The sequence below is a fragment of the Pectinophora gossypiella genome, chromosome 21 (genome assembly GCF_024362695.1).
Source record: "Pectinophora gossypiella chromosome 21, ilPecGoss1.1, whole genome shotgun sequence".
NCBI classification, from domain to species: Eukaryota; Metazoa; Arthropoda; class Insecta; order Lepidoptera; family Gelechiidae; genus Pectinophora; species Pectinophora gossypiella.
In genome coordinates, this window is record NC_065424.1 from 2,491,330 (window position 1) to 2,517,252 (window position 25,923).

General features: G+C 36.4%; 1 protein-coding gene across 3 annotated transcripts in view; it reads right to left on the minus strand.

The window, feature by feature from the left end:
• LOC126376477 (uncharacterized) overlaps positions 1 to 25,923 on the minus strand; it is a 148,078-nt gene that overhangs the window by 120,995 nt on the left and 1,160 nt on the right. Inside the window, exon 2 of one of the 3 annotated variants that reach the window (XM_050023872.1) lies at positions 95 to 139. The exons of the other annotated variants lie outside the window; for them this stretch is intronic. The gene's annotated coding sequence lies outside the window, so the exon portion shown is untranslated. The remainder of the gene's footprint in view (positions 1 to 94; positions 140 to 25,923) is intronic. 3 annotated transcript variants of the gene reach the window in all.

Genomic DNA, 25,923 nt, shown 5'->3' on the forward strand with positions numbered 1-25,923 from the left:
ATAAACTTTTGTAATCATTTAAATAAGTACTTATAAAAATCTCTAGCAGCGTCCAAATATTATTTTTTCGTTCAATTTCTTTCAAATAACAAACCTGTGATGGTGTTCTCGTATCATATACAATGTGCAATTCCCATACCTGAAACAAAAACAACATAGTTGAATAAACTTCACATGAAGATGCTATTTCTAAATTAGAGACGGTGAATTTTTTGTTACCGATTGAGATAGGGCCATTAGTCTGTTGTTTTTAATATCTGTGGTTTTTTGTTATTTTTTTTTATAAAAAGAGCTACGCTATTCTTGGTGTCGCATTCTCCATGATACTTTTAGGGAAAAATAGAGCAGTGGTTTCCCTCTTGCCTTCTGCCCCAAACACTTTTCGCCTTTTGTTTTTTTATCAGGCATTAATCTTCTTCTATCGTGTGGGTTACGAGGTGGATTACCAGCCTCATCAATCCCGGTGCAAGGATTATTATTGAGCCGTAAAAGGCTCCTGTAACGACTACGTACTTACATCTGTAAGGTTTTGGACATTTGGGTGATCAGCCTGTAATGTCCTAACCAAACTGAGATTTTTGTGATAAGTCCCCACCGGGATTCGAACACGGGACCTCGGGATCGTGAGCCCAACCCTCAACCACTGGACCACGGAGCCCATTAAGCCAAGCATTAATAGCCACAGATAACACAAAACTTTAGTAGCAATAAAGTAATTTGACGAGTTTACAATACCTCTAAAGACACTAAAAAATAATAAAATATAAAAAAGTAACACATTAAATGTAAAATACAACTTCCTAAAATAAATGTTATGTAATAAAACACAATTTATGCTCATGGAAGACATAACAGAATCTAAAAGGATGTCGAGAATTGAATTGACAAAAAAGTGGCTGTGACATACGGGCGGACAGACGTACGGATGGACAGACAGACGAATACAATATAACTCCCTTATTTTTTTGATAAACGTAATTTACACGTACTTGTAAGTAACTTGTAGGCTTTGAACGTGTAGACTTGTAAGTTTCTAACACTGTTCTACTTGTCCAATTGTAATTTGTCTTGTCATCTGGCAATATGAGAAAATACGACGTTATAAAAACTATACCGTAACCTCACAGAGTCGCGTCAGTAAATATAACAAGCAGTGACTTGGATTTTTAAAAGCAAATGTGATTGACATATAAAAGTATTATCATCAGAGATAGATAGGCATCTGGGTGGGTAAAATGGCCACATCGAAGCAATTCATCTAAGAAAGCAAAATTACCATTACAAAAATTTGACATGTGCGCATATAAATTAAGTGCGCCGTGCAAACAAATGTCAAAAGGCAACATTGCTTTCTTAGATGAATTGCTTCGGTCTGGCCCTTTTAGCCCAACTGGGGGGTTAAAATGGCCACATAGAAGCAATTCATCTAAGAAAGCAATATGGCAATTTGACATTTGCGCATATAAAAGTAAGTGCGCAATGCAAACAAATGTCAAATAGCATTATTGCTTTCTTAGATGAATTGCTTCGATGTGGCCCTTTTAGATGTGGCCCACATGGTCTCATCAAAAATTTAATAACAATAAACAAGACGTTGATAAGTCTATTAGGGCAAAGGTAGGGCGGAGTTAAGGGTGTAGAGACCCTAAGTCTAGTTCCTATCCGTTACCTAGATGGCGTACGTATAGCGGATTCAGTGTAAAACGTAAATCAATTAATATTTTTCTCATTTATCATTATTTCTGAGGCTTCATTTTATTTGTGCCACAAGAGGTAAAATAATGTATTTTCTTTAAATTATTGATTAAATATACATTCCCAGACAAAAGTATTTACTAAGTTTCTGTATTTTTGTTACAAATAAACGTAAATAAACTTTACATAAATAATTATAATTAATAAAAAGAACATTTAAATAGGAAGCTATCAATAACTTCAGACCCAGAGTAAGTCTGAAGAAAATAGGAAGGGTTTAAAATATTTTTTTATTGTTTGTAGGTTCTGTAGACCTTCAAGTAGTGGCAAAAAGGCGTAGAGCTCATTTAGCTTAGTTTATCTATGACAAAAATAATAATTTCGATCACCGAATGGTCTGGCTACACTTACGCCATCTACTGTAGCCGAAACGTATATTATTTATTTATTTGTTTACATTTCACGACTTTACAGTGCAGAAACGCCAATGCGCCGTGAAACTTATACGTATATAGCGAGGGTCCCAACACCCTTAAGTGACCTAACCTGTATTGGGCTAGTTTTCCCTTCGCGGGTTGGAAGATCAGACATATAGTCGCATCTGTACCGGAGAGCCTACGGCGGTCCCCATGTGTCCGGCCAAGTGGTTGATGCCATTTATGGCAAATCTACAATAAGTCAGGTCAAAAAAGTCGCTTCTGTAAAAATCCGGACCCGTTATGGTAAGAAGTAAGCAACATGGCAGTGTTTGTAAGGTTTTTCTTTCATTCCGCACTATGTACGGCCTAAGACCATGCATGGAACACAAAGTACAATATATTATTAAACTTTTTCAAGCTAAACGCTACAACCGCTTCGAAACCCGTACCGACCGCGGCGAAGCGCAAGAAATACCAGAACTGCGCGTATTTTTTGTCCAGGCAACACTGTTACTAAACTCGAATGTTTACTAGAGCTCTAAATACCTTACCTAACAATTTACAGGCAAATTATCTAATGCCCGTCGGCGTAACGGGGTGCCTCTATTTTTTTCACACCGTCATCCATTTCCAACACCTATTTATTTACTTAGCCAAGTCACCGACCTTGTTACTACTTTTTTTACAACTACCTCCATCTAAACTCAGCCTTCGTGTCTTTACTTTAAGTTTCTTTTGACACGCATTGAGAAACTTGTATTTGTAAACGTAAACAAAGTTAGCTTTGCCGTTGGAATATATTTGACCAACTTTTGGGTGATCGTGACTGTTCGAGTTTAAGACTTCAATGACGTGGTTTGGAATGGTTTATATGGCAAATATAAGTTGGTAATTCCATTCCACATTACCCAAATTTACGCAAACGACGTGACGATTGGATGAATGAATAGCCTTTCTTTGTCCATTCACAAAAAAAAAACGATTGATTTGGCACTTTGACTCAAATTGAGTAAAGTTTCGTCTCAGCCATTATTCGATGCTGTTTTTACCTATTCTAGTCGTAAGTTATTTAAATAGGTAAATACCTAGATAAAGAAAGTAAAAAAACCTATTTCATTTTATTTTATACACAAAAGTTTAGCTTACTGACCTAAAATTGGATTTTCGTCATCTCTCTCACCAGAATTATAGGTTACACAAAGACATGCAAGAAATTCCTTAAGTATACCAAATTATAGTTAAATCTTATTATGACAATTGGCATATATTAATTGGCCCACTTTTGGGTAAATCTTTCTTGTTAGGCGAGCTTCACCCAATCCTTCCAAGAGTCTATTTTGTTACCTAGCTAGTTAAAGAAACATAAGTTTCATCAATTATTAGCAATTTCAAAAAAGGAACGTTACGTCACTTTTTAAGAAAAAGCATTTTGGCGGGAAATTCATCTGGGATTTCGAAAGAAAAAAACAAGTGAAGACGGAATTTTGGTGAGAAGCGTAAACTGAAAAGCTGGTTTCGTAGTAATAATAATTGCTATTCGATGTAAAATTGTATATGAGACTCTCATTTTTTACTACAGTAAGTGTCATAATTATTATACTAATTAAAACTGCTAATTAAAAATAATTAAAAATGTTACTAATATTTAGGTTTCATTGTAAAGTTTGTTAACATAATAATTTATATGTATAACAATAAAAATATTTTTACAATACAATACACAAACGCTTTATTGCACATATAAACAACACTAAAAACAAAAAAAGAGTATTCAAAATATTTTTAATACTTAGTTAAAAGTAAAATTTCAACGTGTCCATATAATTCAAGGTAATTAACCATTATATTTTCCATTGCCTGTTGATTTCTGCCGATCACAAATGGACCATGACCGCCCAAGCTGCAATGCTGACGGTTCCGTATCATAAATCCGTAATAGCGGAAGAAAAAAAGGGCAAAGATGAACTTAACCTTTTTAAAACTATTGAACAATTTACCTGGCGATATGTAACACAAATACTTAGGTGGAAAAAGTCGTTTTGGTAAATAGTAAAAGTATTCGTGGCTTTTGAATAAATTGTCTGATAGAATTTTGTTTTCATAGCATTCACCCTTGCTTAGTACCTCCATGTAATGACGATAAATTAGTATTATTTCTAGTTTTTTTTTTTGACGTGACTCATTGTAGATTTGCCGCAGATGGCATTAACTACTTGGCCGGATTTAATTTCTTGGCCGGAGTTATTTCTAGTACTACTATCAGTTCCCATTCGCTTTTTACATTATTGAAACCACCATTAAAACTCTTCTCTGTTCTTCTTCTCTTCTTCTCTGTTTCAGTTAATATGTGATTTTGTGTAAGTATTTTTTTTCCTACTGTATTTGTATTGTTACTGGGGCGTCCTCTAATAATAAATACTTTCTTTCTTTCCATTATAACCATGTTGTCTGTGCGGTGTATCTTCAAATGGTATGACCTTTTCTTGCGGCGTGGCTTTTTATATCTGGATGCACGTAAAATACAATTAGTCAATTTGTTACGTGCAAGTAGATAATAGTAGATAAAGGGTTAGAAGGAGAAGAAGAGAAGGTTTTTCTATTCCGCCTCCTTAACCCCAGACCACTGATTAAGCCATCAGTCCGCCATAGACAAGCACGTACCACGGTACATTGCTCCATCGACACAAAAGTACGTTTTTGGCCACCATACTTTGGTCGATTTCTTACGACTTCTGATCTCTTGCCACATCCCCATAGGGCTCTAGTATTAAGAAATTAAGAATTTATTTTTTCGTCGTTTGATTGACGGTTTGTTGCCGAAAGAATAACGACCTCCATGCTCCGGTGGTTGAGCGCTAGGCTCACGATCCGGAGGTCCCGAGTTCGATTCCCGGTGGAGACATATCACAAAAATTACTTTGTGATTCCTAGTTTGGTTAGGACATTACTGGCTGATCACCGGATTGTCCGAAAGTAAGATGATCCGTGCTTCGGAAGGCACGTTAAGCCGTTGGTCCCGGTTACTGCTTACTGATGTAAGTAAGTGGTCGTTACATGAGCCATGTCAGGGACCTTTGGCGGCTCAATAGTAACCCTGACACCAGGGTTGATGAGGTTGGTACTCCACGTCACAACCCACACGATAGAAGAAGCCGAAAGAAATATTGTTTAGGCTTATATTTAGTATGAAGTCATAATGGGATTCATAGTCTCTGCTTACCCCTATGGGAAGCACGCGTGAGTTTATACATGTACTTATGTAGTATGAAATCAGAATTAATGACATTATTCTGCTATTCGCCACAAATTAAAAATAAAAATAAATATCTCTATGTACGATAAGCTGCAAAAGTCCAATTAGTTTCTTGCAAAGTAATAAATTAACTGGTTGCACTTAAGACCTCCTGGTTACATGTCGTTTCTGTAATAGACCAAAAACACCTACAAAAACATAAATTTTATAATTATGACAACTAATGGTTCATAATTTCACCACAGTTTACAAATAATTCGCTGGGCGCAGTGACTGAACTTTTGCTCTTTGATTGTACCTCGCGAATGAACTATCTATTTTTAGGAAAATATATTGAAATAAATATAGATTTCTGGGAATTAAAATTACATACTTGCCCACTGTCTAACAATTACCAATAAATACTTAGTCACCGAATGAACTTTAAATGAACCGAATCAAAACATTTTTTTTTTTCGAAATACCTCTCGCAAAACGCAAGCCTAGGAAGCTATTGAGCTATTGTCCTATTCATGCACATTGCAATAGGACGGCAATAGGCCAACCATCTGGCAGCCAAAGGTGTGACCTCACCAGATGTCAGGGAACCCCATACAGTTACGAAATGCCATCAGATGCGACGTATAAAGGCAGTTACACACTGTATAAATATGCCGAATATGCCATACGACTTATATTAAATATTTGCTCCTCGAGTAAATTTTTTATAGCGAACTGTGCATCTAACGTCTGTCTCATAATTTAGTCAGTCGAATACATTTAAAACCATAACGAAATCCATTTTGTTGAAATGTTGACTAGAAAAATTATATAATAATATAATATGGCTACAATAAGTTATTTGTGTATGTAAATACATATTTTCTTTTATTTGAATTCTAAGAACTAATGTGCGTACGTGCTTATAAAGTTTATTAGGTAAAAACACGTACGTGTTTGTAGTATATTTTTCTAATTAAAGACTGTTATATTTAATATACCTACACATTCTTCAGAAAATAGGTATTTCAGAAACATATTACACTCAATATGCCTTGGCATAAGGCATAACCTATAGTCTGGAAGCACCTTTACCCACTACCCCACTATTTATCTTCGTCAAACATGCTTTACTACCATAACATTACAGATCAAATTACTTCAAACAATTACCTAGAACAGCTGAAGATATAAACTTTTCACAAAGCAATTTAAACATTATGTCAAAATGGTAGAGTTGATAGTAAAGTACACAAGTATGACAGTAGAAGCAGATGTTTCATACAGCCTTAGCACGTGCCTACAAGAAAAAAACACAATGGAGTGAGCAGAAAGGGCATTGGCGTTTAAAAAAAGTGTGGGCAGAAGCCAAAGCTGTCAACGATACTCATATTGAAGCGTGTTGCATATTGTGATTAAAAAAAGTAACTTTTTAGATGCATTTTGATGTAAAAAATATATTTATTTAGTAGGTAACATAGTTACACTTTGAATCGTCAATTTTTAAATAACGAACGTCTCATTCGCCTAAATAACTACTGCAATTTCTGACAATCTGTACAGCCGAGGAAAAGAATCTACCAGCAATAGGTCGGCACAGCGCCCTAGACGTTCTTAAAAAAAGAAAACATTTTTTATATATATATAAAGTACAGTATATTCTACAAACAATTTCTTCAATTCAACAACAACCGTCTAATCTAAACTTAATAACTATAGGCACTAGACACAGGATACATTGTATCGGATATTATGAAACGTTTTCACTCGGCTTTCTTGTAATCTCGCGAGATGAAAGGTGCGAATGATCGATCATTTGCTCCATAGACACAGCTGGTACTATCGTTCTAGTGCTTTTAAATGTGATCCAAGAGTATGTTGTCAAGGATAGTGGAGTCAGTAAAGCCAGAACTTCGTAACTAACTTTTAATTTGCCAGGGACAGGTCCGATTTTGATGATTTTTTTCTTTTATAGATGCAGTTTTTTATATCATTTACAATCATAAACATCTTGAGTGGTGCAAATAAATATTACGACCAAAAAATAAATGTTTGATATTTTTTTAATCGAACGAAAAATAGATTTAATGGATTTATGAAAGTGACAGTATTTCTTACTGATATAATGAGGGACTTTCCAGGCTACGTTCCCGGAAAACAATATAGATGGCGCTGTTCAGATTTAACGTGATAATTACCTACTTTCTCATTGCTCGAGGTACATAATTATACAAGAATATAATGTAATGGCAGAGGCATATATAAAAATAATGGTTGCTTGATATTCGGAGGAGCTCGGTGGCGCAGCGGTAAACGCGCTCGGTCTGCGATTGAAGTTAAGCAACTTTCGCAAAGGCCGGTCACAGGATGGGTGACCACAAAAAAAAAGTTTTCATCTCGAGCTCCTCCGTGCTTCGGAAGGCACGTTAAGCCGTTGGTCCCGGCTGCATTAGCAGTCGTTAATAACCATCAATCCGCACTGGGCCCGCGTGATGGTTTAAGCCCCGTTCTCCATATCCATCCATAGGGAAAGCCCGTGCCCCAGCAGTGGGGACGTTAATGGGCTGATGATGATGATATTCGGATCATATACCTACAGCTATTATGTTTCTACCTATATCTTTTCTCTTTATTTTGATCAGAATAATAATGGGTGGAAGATGTGTTGTGCCTAAGTGTAATAACAAGGGTCATCACATAATTTATATCCAAAAACAAAGATAAAAGATGCATATGTCTGTTATCCATGAAATTAGAAGGTTAACGAAGATAAAACTGTACAGCGCCATCTACAGTTTTGGGGAATGTAGCCTGGAAAGTCTCTCATTATACTTACTTAATTATAATAATGTTATAATCATAATTATATCATTTATTGCGTTCCACATGGTAGGAGGTTGGTAATATAAGGTGAGTAACACATATGGACCCGGATTAGGCACAGCAATTTAGACATAATAGTAAAAAAAACTACTAATCATTAAAAAACTCTTGCAGTATCTTGGACTACGAGTTGAAATTATCGAAATTGTTTTCCTATTCATGTTTGGAACATAATAAAATTAGTATATCACGTGCTTGACTAGAAGTTACGTTACTCGCAGGAACATCTATGGGTACTTAGCTATTTTGTTATCTTATCGGACCGTAATGACCACATCCGAAAGTCATAAGAAAACAATTTGCAGCCACTGATAACAGTTATGAGTGTTATGACCAACTTAGGCTAGGTTATGGCTACAAAACCTCTGAGCTCCTGCAAAAAGTCACGACAAAAAAGTTTACAAACCTCCATATCTGTTCATATTCCACTAATATTATATACATACTTACGTGAAAGTTACTCTTTCACGCTGAATGTGCCTGTTAATAAAGATATATTTTATAAAGTTACATGAATACTGATACTGTTGTACTGTATTCATTTGTTATGTTTGTTTTAATTTAGTTCTGTGCAATAAAGTATATTTGATTTGATTTTGATTTGATTTGAATACGCAGACGAAGACATGGACTATCGGTACCTAGTACTATTATTCTTCCAGCCAACTAATTGGGTCTAAAGACTAGATGTAAAACTGACGAAAAACGTTTTCTCTTTTCTATTTATTAACTTATTTACTTACTTATTAATTTTAATCAAGAAAAACGGAATAATAAGTCCAACATTTTATCACATTTTTCTACTGACGACTTCTGACGATGACTTCTGTGACGTCGTAACGTCACAGTGTGCTTTTTCATACAAATTCCTTAGTAATTTCGTGTTTTGACGTTTAATAAAAAGTAACTGATTTGACTAATTGACAACTACCCTATTATATATAGGGTTAGCAAATGTCTAAAACAAACTAGTCATTTTATAAAGTCAATACAGTTTGTGCGCGAAATACAATTACCATTTGTCGAGTTCTCATCACAGTAGCGTAGTCGGTGAAGGTCGGGCAGGACGTAACTTTAGCTTTAATTAACTAACTGTTCACCAGATAACGGATTCGGGGCATTTGGGGTCCGCCGCGGAAATAACTATCCATTAATAACTAACTCGTCAAGACGAAAAGTTAAATCCTACATACATAAATAAATAGCCGTTGGTCCCGGTTAATACTTACTGATGTAAGTAAGTAGTCGTTACATGAGCCATGTCAGGCGCCTTTGGCGGCTCAATAGTTCAAATTCAAATATATCTTTATTCAGTAGGTAACATAGTTACACTTTTAATCGTCAATTTTTACATAACGAACGTCTCATCCACCTAAAACTACTGCAGCTTCTCACAACCTGTATAGCTGGGGAAAAGAAGCTGCAAGAAAAACCTCGGCACAGGGCCCTAAACGTACTTTAAAAAAAATAAACATAAAATATTTTTATACAATTGAGTAATTTAGCTGCCTAATATCAGTAACCCTGACACCAGGGTTTATGGGGTTGGTAATCCACCTCACAACCCATATACCCACGATAGAAGAAGATAAATAAATACACAAAAATGCACGCCCGTATGCTCACCGAGTGGTTTTGTTGGATATCCTAACGTTTACTGTCGTAAAGTTGGTTGTCCAAAGGACGATTGTCCTAAAGTAAATTGTCCTAACATGATCTTCCTAAAATGTATTTATTTATTTACTTACAACTTATACAGCATTACAGTACACAACCAATTTCGCTATATAGGTACACAAAGGTAAAAAAGAACTATTTGGTACATCAATAAACCATAAAGTGGATTACCAACCACATCAATCCTGGTGTCAGGGTTATTATTGAGCCGCCAAAGGCCCCTGACATGGCTCATGTAACGACTACTTACTTATATCAGTAAGTAGTAACCGGGACCAACGGCTTAACGTGCCTTCCGAAGCACGGATCACGTTACTTTCGGACAATCAGGTGATCAGCTTGTAATGTCCTAACCAAACTAGGGATCACAAAGTGATTTTTGTGATATGTCCCCACCGGGATTCGAACCCGGGGCCTCCGGATCGTGAGTCAAAATCTCAACCACTGGACCACGGAGGCCGTTAACAACCCTAATTATGGTAGAACAGATGTCGGAAATCAAAATTGAGGCATTTGAGGCAAGCATTCATATTATCTACGTATATGTTGCAGAAATCAGAAATCATTTATTCGCTTACGAATGTAACTGTTAACATTTGGCGGAAGTTAACGGATTCGTTCGCAATAATTTTGGGATCCTCACCGGAAGACGAGAAACAGTTAAATAAATGATGTAATTAATTCTTATGACTATGTACAGTTTTGTTTTGGGGGAAAACAGGATATGTCCCGGTCAAAAGGTAATTAAATAGAAGAATTTATCAATTAATTGGCAAGACTTATTCAAGGTCTGAGAAACAACCCTGGCAGAATTTTGAATATTAACTTGGCATCAAAACTGAAATTAAATTGCTCTCATAAACTAACTTTTACAATACTATTTAGGACCTCAATACTGTGGGTCTAAAACGGCCACATACAAAAATAGGCTAGTTTCCAACTAGTCAAATCAGTTACTTTTTACTAAACGTCAAAACACGAAATCACTATGGAATTCGTTTGAAAAAGCACACTGTGACGTCATAGAAAAACGTGATAAAATTTCAAACTTATTATTACGTTTTTCTTGTTCAAAATTCATAAATAAGTTAAATACAACAAAGAAAATATTTTTCGTTAGTTTTAGATCTGTCTTTATTCAGTAATCAGAATTTCATAATTTATCTTGAACCTAGTATTAAATAAAACAAAATAAAACAATATTAACCTATAAGACAGTTCACATTGCGCACTAACTTTTAGGCTCATGCGCAAATGTCAAATAACAATATTACTTTTTAAGACGAATTGCTTCAGTTTAACCTGTTTGAGACCGCCGAGGTTCGGGCATCTGATAATTTGCGGCGCTACCTACCCTGCTGTGAGTAATACGTGCTTGAGTATGTACCTGTATGGCTGTATCCAGAACAGTAGATGTGGCTATAGATATTTTGCATCGAGCGTGATCTACTCATAACTAAAAATTATAATCTCACTACGGAACCTCATTCCTTCCAACTTCAAAATTAATTTGCTTAAAAGGTTTTTTGCGCACATCATTCAGTCTTTATAAAGTACACTAATTAGATTACGGTTTACTCGTTACGGAAACATTAATTATATTTTAACATTAAATATCTAAATTAACTTGTGTATTTCATTTTACGAGTCCTGAATTCCCTTTTGAGAGTATTGAGGTTACGAGAGGAATGTGTATTAACATACTAATGATCTTACTAATGAAAAGAGCTTCCATAGAGCAAGCTCTTTATGATGTCATTATCTCCCTAGCGTTATCCCGTTTTTCACAGGGTCCGCTTACCTAACCTGAAGATTTGACAGGTCCGGTTTTTTACAGAAGCGACTGCCTGTCTGACTTTCCAACCCGCCCAATACAGGTTAGGTCACATACCACCGAAAACGCATTTCTCGGGAATGTGGGTTTCCTCGCGATGTTTTCCTTCACCGCTGAGCACGTGATAATCATTTATGATCCAAACATTAATTTGAAAACAAATTCGACAATCATTGGTTCTCCCCTCCCTTCCCTTCGCCTTTATGATGTTTTGAATAAATTATTAAGTGCCCAATCATCTTGCCTTTTCTGACCTCAATAACACTCAATATGTCTCCTTTCCCTCACCCTTTCTAACCCTTCCTCGTTAGTAATCCTTAAATAAATTCTACGCTACAATGTTTCCCTTCTCGGTGAAAATATACACGTTAGATAATAATCTAACATGATGCCACTAAGGATACCAATACAATTTTATTGAATCTCTCTTTCTCGTGTTAAGGTTCTCTCTTATATTTTTACGTCTAACGAGAGGGTAACTGTAGTACAAAACTTAAAACACGAAAATTGGATAAGGAAACCTTTTTAATACTCGCCCCTATTATATGGAACTTAAACATACCTAACTGCCAAGAATTGTGATAACCGAAGTGTATATACGAATGAACTCCCAGGACTCGCCTGTCACTCGAACTAGAAATCGAACTCGAAATTTTCCTGTACCCAAAGGTTGCCTAAAAGAAATTGCTGCATGCAAATGTGAGCTACGATGGTAACTGACATCAGTAACCATCGTAGCTCACATTTAGTTTTTAGTTTTTAATACAGTCCACATCATATACATATATAATGACACTGTATTACTATATGAATAAATAACAAATCTCCCTTCCCATCCATAGGGAAGGCCCGTGCCCCAGCAGTGGGGACGTTAATGGGCTGATGATGATGATGATGAAATAACAAATACTTAGCTTATGAGAGAGTTAATGTATTTTCACCAACCAAGACGTAAGTAGTAGGTTTATCATATCCAGCTTACGACATCGTATGAACTGTGGCTGCAAGTTGTCTTTGATTACTTGTGGCTCTGCCCACCCCATTAGGGATTACGGGCGTGAGTTTATGTATGTATGTATGTAAGACGTAAGTAAGAAAAAACAAGATACAAAACGTTGTCAAAAAAGAAATATAAAAAAAAACATGTAAAAAGATTATAAAATCTGCGAAGAGTTCGCAACACTAAACTATGTTATTTAGTAGGTATGGTAGGTTCCTGGAAGTAGGAACTTTTTTCCTAGAATCAATTAAGCAATTTCGTTAATCGTTTCGAATCATCAAACACAACTAGGCTTCGAGCTCTACTTATTATGCAATCAGATAACAAAATAAAATAGTTAACCTTTACACAGTTTTGTTAAAGAGAATTGCTTTGATAAACATCGAAACAAACGCCCGAGTACAACACGCGATCACGCAAGCGAAGCAGGGCGCATTTCCATGTGTAGTGTTAGTAAACATTGTACGGTCACGAGCATTAATATGTATACACTTTGGTACCATGTCACATTAACTTAATTCTGCTGGCCAGTTATTCTGTGTGCCATGTGGCCGAACCTTCAAATCGAAGTTCGGTTTTGCTAGCCACATTAGAGCCTATCATAACATCGACCTGGGGTAGACATTTAGGAGTCGCCGTCGCTGGACACGGCTTGGACGCGATGACATTAACTTATTTGACAAACTGAACTGTAAGTCTCACTAAATGTCAAATATGTTAGCGACAGAGTCCTAAAGTGGGTATATTATATTGCTCATGACTGTACTACCACACCCCGGACACTTCATACAACACATCTCGTTCAAGACACTACACATTGACGTTATCGTACACGTGCATCGCCATACGATTGAAGACTAAAGTAAGACCGAGGGGGTGAGGTAAACCTAGCGCAACCGCTGGTGTGGGACAGAGTTGCCATTCTATACGTAGTATTATTCCTTACTGTATAGTACTACGTACAGGAAGGACAGTCACCTCGTCGTTATCGTACTAGGCCAGCTGGTACGGGCAAATACTACAAAAAAAAATTGTGTAAGTAACCGCACCGACCTCCTTTTAAGAAATAAGTCGTAAAAATTTGAAGAAATTGTAGCATAAAAGATGACGCTGCATGGCTCAGTACCTTTGCCTAAACAACAAGAACGCCCTCCTGTCAATGTCACTAGATCTGGATCAAGATCTGGATCCTTGTCAACCTATACAGGATGTTAGTGACATCGTAACGAAATCTTTGCGTGATAATTCAAACCAAGATTCTGAATTGATATCAAGTGGAATTTTCCATCGCAAAAGTATAATTAAAAAAGAAACACAGAAAAATCATGAATGCGATGGAAAATTCCACTTGATATTAACTTAGAATCATGACCGGAATCATCCCCCTCAGTATTCGTTACGATGTCACTAGCACCCAGTATAGAATTCTAAAACGTTAAGATTGACTTACAAAACAATATTGCAACAAGCTATTCTATAACAAGATTTCCTATTTTGACACCTTATCAAAGTTTCATGACATATGACGAACACTGACTTGCTATAATCTAAGATTCAATTGCGTTGAAACAACTCGTCTACTTGAGATTAAACCGATTAAAGCCACATCGTAGGCTAGGCTTAGGGGAATTAATAACGCCTCGAGTAAGATTTTACTTTTTTAATTTGACTTGTCTGCTTAGCAAAGGGACAAAAAGACAAGGGCCTATGTTGGCTGTATGGTTGCGTATTATAATCAGCTTAGTAGGGCTGCTTTCTATAGAACTATATAATAAATAACTACTAACCAAATTGGAAATGTCCTTAGAAAAGGGTTTAGTACGATCTACTCTGAACACAACGAAGCCGCGGTGTGCGGTGAAGGAAAATATCGTGAGGAAACCCACATTCCCGAGTGACCTTACCTGTATTGGGCTGATTTTCCCTTCGCGGGTTGGAAGGTCAGACAGCCAGTCTCTTCTGTGAAAAACCGAACCTGTCAAATCGTCTAGTTAGGTAAGCGGACCCTGTGAAAAACGGGATAATGCTAGGGAGATGATGATAATGACTCTGAACCGGCGTGCGTATAAGAAACGATTGATGAATGTGGAGGAAGCAAAAAAAGTGTGCCAGGATCGAAGCAAATGGAATTCCATAGTCTCTACTTATCCAGGTGGAAAATAGGCTTGAGTTTATGTATGTATATAGTAAATAACTGATGTAAAAATTGGTATTCCAGCATAGAGCCGTACGTATTACGTATTTTTTTAAACCTATCTTTATACAATAAAGAATTATTATGCAAATAAAAATGATTGAATATTGATGTAGTGCGACGGCCTCTGCGGTCCAGTGGTTAAGCTGTGAGCTCACGATTCAGTGGTATCGGGTTCGAAAATCATTTTGCGATCCCTAGTTAGATTACGACATTTACAGGCTGATCACCTGATGATCCGCAAGTCAGATGATCCGTGCTTCAGAAGGCTCGTTAAGCCGTCCCGGTCGATCTCGGTTATTATATTTGTCATTACTGTTTGTTATTACTTTATTTTGAGTATTTTTTTTTTTACTTTTGTGACTATAAGTTGTGCTTTGTTTTTTACTTTTTACTGTGTTGCAAATATTGTAATATTACTATGGGTGTATACCTGAAATAAATGGCTATTTATTTATTACTGATGTAAGTATGCAACTGCATACTACATGAGCCGTGTCAGGGGACTATGGCGGCTTAATAATAAACCTGACGCCAGGGTTGATGAGATTGATAATCCACCTCACGACCACTGAACAACAGATAGAGGAAGAACTGCATACTACAAGAGTCGTGTCAGGGGACTATGGCGGCTTATTAATAAACCTGACGCCAGGGTTGATGAGACTGATAATCCACCTCACGACCACTGAATAACAGATAGAGGAAGAACTGCATACTACAAGAGCCGTGTCAGGGGACTATGGCGGCTCAATAAAAAACCTGACGCCAGGGTTGATGAGCCTGATAATCCACCTCACGACCACTGAACAACAGATAGAGGAAGAACGTGCGAAAACGCTCTCAGGGTACATGGAAAGGAAATGATAGATGGCAACCCTACCCTCGTGGAATGTCGCACCGCCGCGAGGCTGCAGTGGTCGCTGGTCGTGTAAGCTGGACGAAGAAAAACATGAGCCTCTTCCGGTGTCGACTGCTCAGCCGTCGCTAACAACACAGCTTAATAGATTTCATATTCCATATCCTAGTTGAGGAGTCTCAATTAGCAATATGGCGGTTAGAAAATACCTGGAGCCTAAGCCCAGTTGCAAAAGATTATGACAATCGACAGTTTGGCATTGACATAAGGTGATATGTCTAGCCGATAATATTTACATACAGGGGGGTTACAATGGCCACATCGAAGCAATTCATATAAGAAAGCAATATTGCTATCTGATATTTGTTTGCATTGCGCACTTACTTTTATATGTGCTAATGTCAAATTGCAATATTGCTTTCTTCGATGAATTGCTTCGATGTGGCCATTTTAACCCCCCAGGTTGTTAGTGATATCGTAACGAAAAGTTTGAAGGATGATTCAGACTATGATTCTGCGTTAATATAAAGTGGAATTTTCCGTCGCAAAAGTATGAGACTGAAAATTATTGAAAAAAACACAAATATTTTCATGAATTTTCCGACAGGAAATGCCACTTTATATCATTCCCCTCAGTATTCGTTACGGTGTTACTAGCAGCTATACACACTTGTATGCCTACCTTTTCGTATTTGTACGGGGTGTAAGTGACATCGTAACGAATACTGAGAGGGATGATTCAGCTCATTATTCTGAGTTAATATCAAGAGGAATTTTCCATCGCAAAACTATAGAATTGAAAATATTAAAAAAAAAACACAAAATACTAGCTATATGAATTTTACGACGAAAAATTTCACTTGATATCAACTAACTACGAAAAAACAACGAAAATGTCTCCTAACTGAAACATTTAAACATTTTCGTTTTCTTTTTAGAAAACTTAAAACAGTAAACCCTTATTTTGCTATAAGTGGACTTAGAGATTTATACATCATTTCTAACTTGATGGAGTCTGGTAGCCCCGGCATGTTTTATTTTTTTATATTTTATACTCCGACCGTATTAACTTGACATCTCTCATCAAGACTTGCGTATTAGCAAAGTGTCTAGTTAATTCGCACGAGTTATTGCATTTCATTTTCAGTCAGCCTTACACAACACGATGGATAAATCCTCAAGTTACCTCAGTCAACCGGTTCAAACCAGTTACATCTTCACAAAAAATAAACTAATTTAAATTATACCCTTTCGAATAAAAACAAACTAAAAACAAGAACTGAAGCTTATAATGTCAACGGCGTAACGACGAGGGCTGACTGCGCGTGATTGCAAAAGGAATAAGATTTTATACAGCGAAGATGGTTCAGTCTATTCAATATTAATGATATTGATTAGCGATGGGCGTTATTAACCATAACTGGTTATATATGCAGTTACGAGCTCGAACAGTGATCACTCGTTTTCCACTACAACAAAAACTAGTGATATTCATAACGCCATTTAAACGATCGAAATAGGCATCAGTCTTCAATCAATAACTCTTTTAATCACAACGCCATAAAGTTAAATCGAATTCACTCTTATGTTTAAGGCATAGCGTCGATGTTTGGCTACTTTCACTACTTACGCAAAATCACTGGTTTTACAATACGTGTGCGTGAAGAAGAATTAAGTTATACTGCTACCTAACCAAACGATTTTACGTTACAATTATCACGTTTGCTTCAGAACGTTGTGAAAATAACTAGTTATAAAAATCACTAGTTAAGAAACTAGTTATTGGAAATCACATAACGCTTACGTTACGTTATCTCAAAAACCGATAACGACCCATCGCTAATATTGATGCGACGTAATTTGTTATAGGCTCAGCTCAGCCGGGTAAGTCTGGATCGTGAAGAAAAATAAAAGAAATTCTGTCGTGGGAGTAAACTCGACTGAGTAATAACAGGATTTCAGGAGTATTAAGAATGTTAATACTAATTATGTTTTCTTCTTCTTCTTCTAATCCTTTTATCCCCTGTTGGGATGTAGGGCTCGAATAACAGATTATACTTTAATAACTTTAATGAAATAATTAATCTTTTTGTTCTGTGACTTTAAACCATTTATCTTAAGATTTTAGAATCTTAGCTGCAGTGACAACATACAGGTAATAAAGGTGTAAGGTCATGTGAAAACAAAGAAATTTCAGTAGTTTATGCTATATTGACACCTATTTGTTCGGCCAAGTAGTTTGTTGCCATTTACGGCAAATCTACATATACAGTGGCCGCGATTCCTGCAGACACCTCCTAATTTTAATTTAAGTTATACCTGTCATTTTCTTATCCGCCGAAAAGGAAAGGGACGGATGTTTAACAGCTCTTAATTTTAGGAAGAATGAGTAAATAAATGAATAACCCGGGCGAATCAAACAGGTATCTCGCTGGTATGCAAACCGTTTGACGTGTGATGTCAACTTAATTCTAAATTGTATGCTTGTCGATTACCCGTCCCCTTCCTTTTCGGCGGATAAGAAAATGACATATAACTTAAAATAAAATTAGATGGTATTTACAGGAATTAGCACCATTAAGTCACGTCAATAAAAGATATTGACACTTTCTTCCAGCGTACAAACTGATCACTGACCACCCCAATGTAGACAAGCCGTCCAACATTTCAAATATTTATTTATTTATTCGTAATACTTATAATTCGTAACGGGCAAATATGTCGAACATTTCCATAACGATCAGTATGCTAAAAATTTTACCTGTCTGACACATCAGATACGATGAGTTTGAAGATAAACACCAGATAACCTGTCTTGTTTACTATACTTTGCCTATTTTATCTGTAAATACTTACTTCCACAGCCCAGACACTGCATACAGAATTCTCATTCTTATGCCGGCTTACCTCGTGCGTACAAGCGAGAAAAACTCTCCGTGCGCGCTCCTTTTGCACTGTAGGATAGAAATTGTGGCGGACCCAACTAGTTGACCAGTTAGTTCCGCCCACATGCAACAGATGGCGCCACATTCAATAATGCAGTCCTGAAACGCGCTATTGAAGTTTATACAGCGAGACGCATATATACAACATCCAACATGACACTAGACGATCGTCGATCCCTAGTCACACTACCAACTTGTGGTAAGCGGAGTACTATGCTCTGTTCGGTACCCTAATAACATCGTTTAGCGGCATCACACCCTCGCCCACCCCAACTATTAGTAAGTATTCATAAACAGTATGTTAACTTTCATCTCTTGTGATTCTATATTAAAATATTTTTGATTTTAGATTATAGCTGTTTATTAGGCAGCCTTACTGAATTGTATCTATAACATTTTATGTTTTTTTAACAACGTTTTGAGGCCTGTGCCAAGGTTTTTCTTGCAGCTTCTTTTCCGCGGCTATACAGATTATGAGAAGCTGCAGTAGTTTTAGGCAGATGAGACGTTCTTTATGTAAAAATTGACGATTTAAAGTGTAACTATGTTACCTACTGAATAAAGATATTTTTGAATATCGCATTAAGTATCTTAGTGACTAGTCTGAACTGATTTGGAATATAAGAGGACGTTATGTAAGAACTGACGAATTAAAGTGTACTTAACTATCTTACTATTTCCTACTGAATAAAGATATTTTTAGGTACGTACCCGCAATATGAACAGCGTAAATTGGTCCTTTATATTACTAGATAACCGTCGATATCTCGTAAAAAAGCAATGTACTTTCCTTCCTTCCTACTTCTTATCATGATTTTTTCTATATTTATTCTTCTATTACTCAATATTATAATCTCACCACTGATAAATGGTAATCTTAACTTCACGAATTTTAAAAATAGAATGTTTGTATTATTCAATATTATCATTATTAATATTTATGTATGATAGGTATCCCCGATAGACATTTAACAAGCGGTCAATGACGCCAGAAAACCGGACCATATTATATTCGAGTTTAAAAAATAAACAGTGTTTTTTACGATATCGCCACCTTATAGCGAAAACCACGTGAGTGGGTTTTTGAGAAAACATATTCGGATGTCATTTTTTTTTAACGTAATATCTTGCAATAGATGATTTAGTTTCAATTGAGGTAAAAATGTGTAGCCTTAATTTTTTCCTATATTAAATGAAATTTAGTTATAAGTAACTAAATTTTAAATATACAAAAGTTGGTGGTAAGGCTGACAGAGGAAGACCTAGAAGGACGTACATTGACCGAAGTGGAGATGTCTTTAGAAAACAGTACGATCTACTCTGAACCGGTGGCGTGCGTATATGAAACGATTGATGAATGTGGAGGAAATCCATAGCCTCTGCTTACACCGGTGGCGTAAGTTTATGTATGTTTGTTGAAATATTAAAATGTATTTTTAAAAACGCGTTTTTAGTGGTTTTCTGGTTAAGTATATTATGTTTAAATACATATTTATATGTTAAATTTTCACCTTAGTGTTGTGAATTAGATATGAGTTCTATCTTTTTATTTGAGGATTATCCTTATTCGATATGATAAGGATCTTCACGTGGGAATAGTTTTGTTTATCTTTATTTTTTTGGAGGGTTTTTGGGAACAGTATTGATATCATGTTCGTATTCTCTCCAATGTGATGGACTATAACAAATAAGTTTAGAAACGAAAAACCGACTATGGAAAAATTGCGTTTTAATTTACGCAACAAGAAATCATTTACGATATTTATATAAGTAGATAACTTGCTTATATCTGGCGTCTTTGGCAGCTCAATAATAACTCTTTTTGGGTTGAATTTTAATAGAACTATTTCCATCTTCCCTAGTATTATCCCGTTTTTCACAGGGTCCGCTTACCTAACCTGAAGATTTGTCGGGCCCGGCTTTTTACAGAAGCGACTGCCTGTCTGACCTTCCAACCCGCGAAGGGAAAACCAGCCCAATACTAAACTAACTAATTAAGAAGTGATTTTTTTATTCTTATATTGGCCTAGTATCTTGTCTCAACTATGCCTGATGATAAACATAGAGAAGCCCTGATTACAGTAGCAACTGAAAAGCAACGCAATGAGTCATATTATATAATAATTGCGGAGCTCGGTGGCGCAGCGGTAAACGCGCTCGGTCTGCGATTGTTGAAATTAAGCAACTTTCGCAAGGGCCGGTCATAGGATGGGTGACCACAAAAAAAAAGTTTTCATCTCGAGCTCCTCCCGCCGTTGGTCCCGGCTGCATTAGCAGTCGTTAATAACCACCTATCCGCACTGGGCCCTATCCATCCATAGGGAAGGCCCGTGCCCCAGCAGTGGGGACATTAATGGGCTGATAATGATGATGATATAATAATTATATGCAGATACTGCGACAGTAGCGCCGTGGCCGTGATTTGGAGAGTTTCATGGAGCAGACTCTACGAAAAGCCAACATAGAGCTGCATAACATTTGCATTTACGTTCTTCCTGGCACAAAAAAATAATCGTTCTCTACTCACTAGAGGGTCAGCATCCGCCGACACTTTCGCAGCAATTAAAAGTGAAATAACATTACGGTGCGATTGCGCATAATCCTGCTGGTTGTAAATCATTCTGATTGCAACCTCCGTACGTCCTGCTGACTTCTAGGTCAAATTAATTAGATGCTACGTAAAAAAAACGTAACTTTTACTGTTCCGTCGGATATCACTGCTCTATGTACGTACGAAACTGCGGGTACGTACAGTTCGAAATGAATTTTGAATGTTAGTAGTTTGGACACCCTAAAATCACAATTGTAACTTGAAAGTGATTATATCAAAACTGAAATATAATAATATATAGTAAATAATAAATAAAAATAATATATAGTAAAAAAAATGATGAATGAAATGGAATGTTAAGTTGGTTTGGACGCGTAGAGCGAAAGAAGGATAATAGGATTATACCTCTATAAAGCAGTAGGAGGAAGTGCTAGTAAGAGTAAAGGAACAAAGACAAATACTGAGAATTATTCAGGACAGAAGAGGCAAGATGATTGGACACCTAATAAGACACGACGAATTTATTAAAAACATCATAGAAGGAAAGAGAGGAAGGGGAAGACCAAGAAGAGCTTACCTGGAACAGATTAAAGAAAAGATTAACGTCGTGTCTTATAGGGAAGTCAAGGATTTGACCTTTGATAGACTGGAACGGAAAATGCTACACCGAGAAGAGCGTGGTTCTTAAATTGATGATGATGAAAGCAGTATATTATAAAGCGAAGGTTAGTGGTAGGGCTGGCAGAGGAAGACCTAGAAGGTGAACCTGGTATTTGTGCCTATTAGTTCTTAAACTTCTGCCGTCCTTCATTTACAATACGAGCAAGAAAATAGCTAGTTTTAATCCTGTCAAACATCATTATGGTTTATCTTCATTTCGTAATAAGTTGGTTAATCGTTTTAGACTTAGGTTCTATTAAACTGTACTATAACATCAAAACTCGCTTGACGTAGAGGGAAAATAAGGCGTCGCCGTTCGGAGAGTCGCTGTCAACGCTACAATTCGTTGTCAGAAATATATTGAAAACAGCGTATTTCACGCAATTTCTTAAATACACTTCGTAATAACCGTAACTTATTTGGAAACTCATTTAAGTAATTCATGTCCTTTCAGGAAATTAGAAACCAGGCAGGTATACGCGACAAAAACTTCCACTCCTAATGAAATAATGCAATAGATACGACGCAGTACTTATTGCATTATATACAAAGTTAGTGTACACCGTGACAAATGTTATACAATGTACAATAAAACAGATAGCAAACGCGGCACAATGAGTCATTTGCAAATAAAGTAGTTATGGTACGCGACTTAGATGACCGATGGGGGAATTGTGATTGTCTTTTGTGAGATAAAACAGACTTGAATAAATATAGTGTTATTTATTTATTATTATTTTTATTAAAAAAAAAAGAACGTCTAAGGCCCTGTGCCGAGGTTTTTCTTGCAGCTTCTTTTCCCCGGCTATACAGGTTGTCAGAAGCTGCAGTAGTTTAAGGCGGATGAGACGTTCGTTATAAAAAATTGACGATTCAAAGTGTAACTATGTTGAATAAAGATATTTTTGAATTTAAATTTGAATTCCTTTGAATGTTTTCTGTATTTTTTTTATTTTTTTTTTATCTGTTTTAATGAGACGAATGGGTGCCGATACAAACCTCTGTGGTTTAACGGCATCATTCAAACCATGTATTTAGATTAAGGACATAATTAAAAAAGAAAAAAGTATATTAGGTTACTTACTGGCAATATTTACATGAAGACTGAAAGCAGTTAAGCTTTCGGAACACCAAAACAGGGTATAGGAATGATAGGCTCAATGAAACGTAACGTAAAGGTGTGTGAAAGAGAGAGCGAGGAGTGAGCGAGAGAGAAGAGAGGATTGCGAAATAAATTAATAAACAAGGATTGAAGAAATATAATCTTTTCCATCATTCCCTATCCCACAGCAGCACGAGTCCGCTTAACCGCGTTCAGCCCTGGGATACAGCAACTGCGCCTGCGAATTACAGCGATCGTAGATCTCGACCAATAGCCATACGACTTTTATCCACGTAGATAGCATAAGCTGCGCCTATTGGTCGAACCCACTCGATATAATTCGCGCCGCGCGGCCGCGGTTTCAGTTGTGTTTCTGTAATATTTGTTTTTTAAATCAAATAAAAAGTTTTTTTTACGGAATAATTCGAGGATTTATAATTTTCATAAATAAGTAGATAACATCCAATGACAGCGGGTGATTCAAGCCTGCAATGTGCTTACTAAACAAAGGACAGTGTCACAAAGTGTTTTCGACAATGTGCACATTTGGAGGTATCAACTAAAAACAAACACGGTACTTAAATATGTTCTAAAACATTAGATTACTCATATACTTCAGTAAATAATAACTTGTTAAAGGTAAATAATGAATCGCCACGCCTCTGGCATAGTCTGACTAACATCATTGCGTGTCAGGTGCTTATTATAAACGTGAGGATGCAGGAAGATCGATTACCTACTTAATTCGTGTTTTATTTACACAAAAACACACAACATACGCTCACGATTATATCCTAATTGGGGTAGGTACATCCACCGCAAGATGAACTAAGTACTCACATTTCACCGAGCTTTCTGTGAGACCAACGTATGCGTTGTATCGGCTATCGCCGACTATAATAGGGTCGTTTCCAACTAGTCAAATCAGTTACTTTTTACTAAACGTCAAAACACGGAATCACTACGGAATTTGTATGAAAAAGCACACTGTGACGTCATAGAAAAACGTGACAAAATGTCGGGCTTATTATTACGTTTTTGTTTATGAAAATTCAGAAGTTAAATAGAAAAAATGAAAACGTTTTGGTCACTTCTTAGGTCTATCTTTATTTAGTAATCAGAATTTCATAATTTATTTTTGACCTAGGTAACTGCCAAATTGTCTAGCCAATTGTGTTAGTAAAAACTACACTTAAGGGGGGTTAAAATGGCCACATCGAAGCAATTTCAGCTAAGAAAGCAATATTGTTTTTTGACATTTGTTTGCATTGCGCACTTACTTTTATATGCGCAAATGTCAAATTGCAATATTGCTTTCTTAGATGAATTGCTTCGATGTGGCCATTATAACCCCCAAGATTAATAACTCATTGGCGCAAATAGGGTACCGGGGTCCGGGGTTTGGGGTTTTTACGCAAAATAAATATGTTTTATGTACTAGTTGATGCTGTGCAGTGTACAAAGCTTGGTGGAGCATGGGTACTTAGTTCATAATGCGATGGATGTCCCTCTTAATATTTCCAACTATGTTTGTTTACCCCAACAGACATTATAGATGTGAATGCAAATTCCATGATAGGCAACCTATAGGGTACCTATAGTTACTTTGCAAACATGACTAATAAAAAAGACATTCCAAAATTAAATTCTAAGAATTTAATTATTTTTTTTTTATTTTTTTCTAGTTTGAATTCTAAGAACCTTCAATTTGGAGGAAAAACGAATAAATACCTAAAGATACATCTTACTTGCATACCTAAAGTGATACATTGAATTCGATCGATGATTCAGTTCGTTCCGCCATGTAACCAACTGGGTGAAGAGTCGTCCTTCTAGCACGCTACATCGGCGCGGGCGCACGAAAATATAATAACATTACTATTTATGTACCTCTTCACCTGGCGAAGTCGGTTAACTATGTTGGCACGGTCTTTGTTTTTAAAGTGGCTTATTCTAGATTTGCCGTATATGGCAATCACTACTTGGCCGGACAAATGGGGAGCGCTGAGGGGTATAACTCGAAACGTTAAGGGCTCTCACCAGAGATTTTAATGAGAAGTTCTCCTATTTACCTACTGTAAGTATATAGTTACTTTTTACATAGCATCACGCCTGTGTCCCCGAAGGGGTAGGAAGACGTATAATAGTAATACACACTCCTCGCCATAGATAGAATAGAATAGAAGTTTATTGCAAGTCACAAGTTATACAAGGTGTTGTAATAAATATGCGTACATGTGACGCCCTGCTAGGGCACAGCAAACAATAGGGGCACCCAGTTGCCGATTACTTGAAAATAATAACAATAAAAAAGGAATCTATAACTAACATAATTATCTTAAATCTACTCTTTAGGAACTTTACACTTAAATTAATAACCTATAATACCTATTTATTTAGAGCAATTGAAGATATGTTTGAGTTCCATGCAATAGGGGGCGACTATGGCCATTTTTTGCAATTAACCGGGCCCTAATCCTGGAAACCACATGATATCAATTATCTATGGTCCAAACACGTTACTAGCTTTTTTTTTCTTTTTTTATGATTGATGGTAGTGGTCGCCTGGAAGAAATTGCTTTAGAATTATTAGGTTGCCCAATTGTCCTGATGTATGTATGTAAATTTAAGTTTTTTTACCTTAAACCTTTGACGTGATTTATTGTAGTTGCTCGGATGGGATTCATTACTTGACTGGACAAGTGGCTACTGCTGAGTGCTCTATACAGGTACTCACTCTATTGTAGGTACCTACATCTCTACCACGGCTCAAAAGGCGAAGAGTTCAGAATTGCATCGCTATTAATTTTTTTTTTTTTTTTTAAATATTATTAAATTATTCTATTTTAACAATGGTCTTTGTTTATTATTC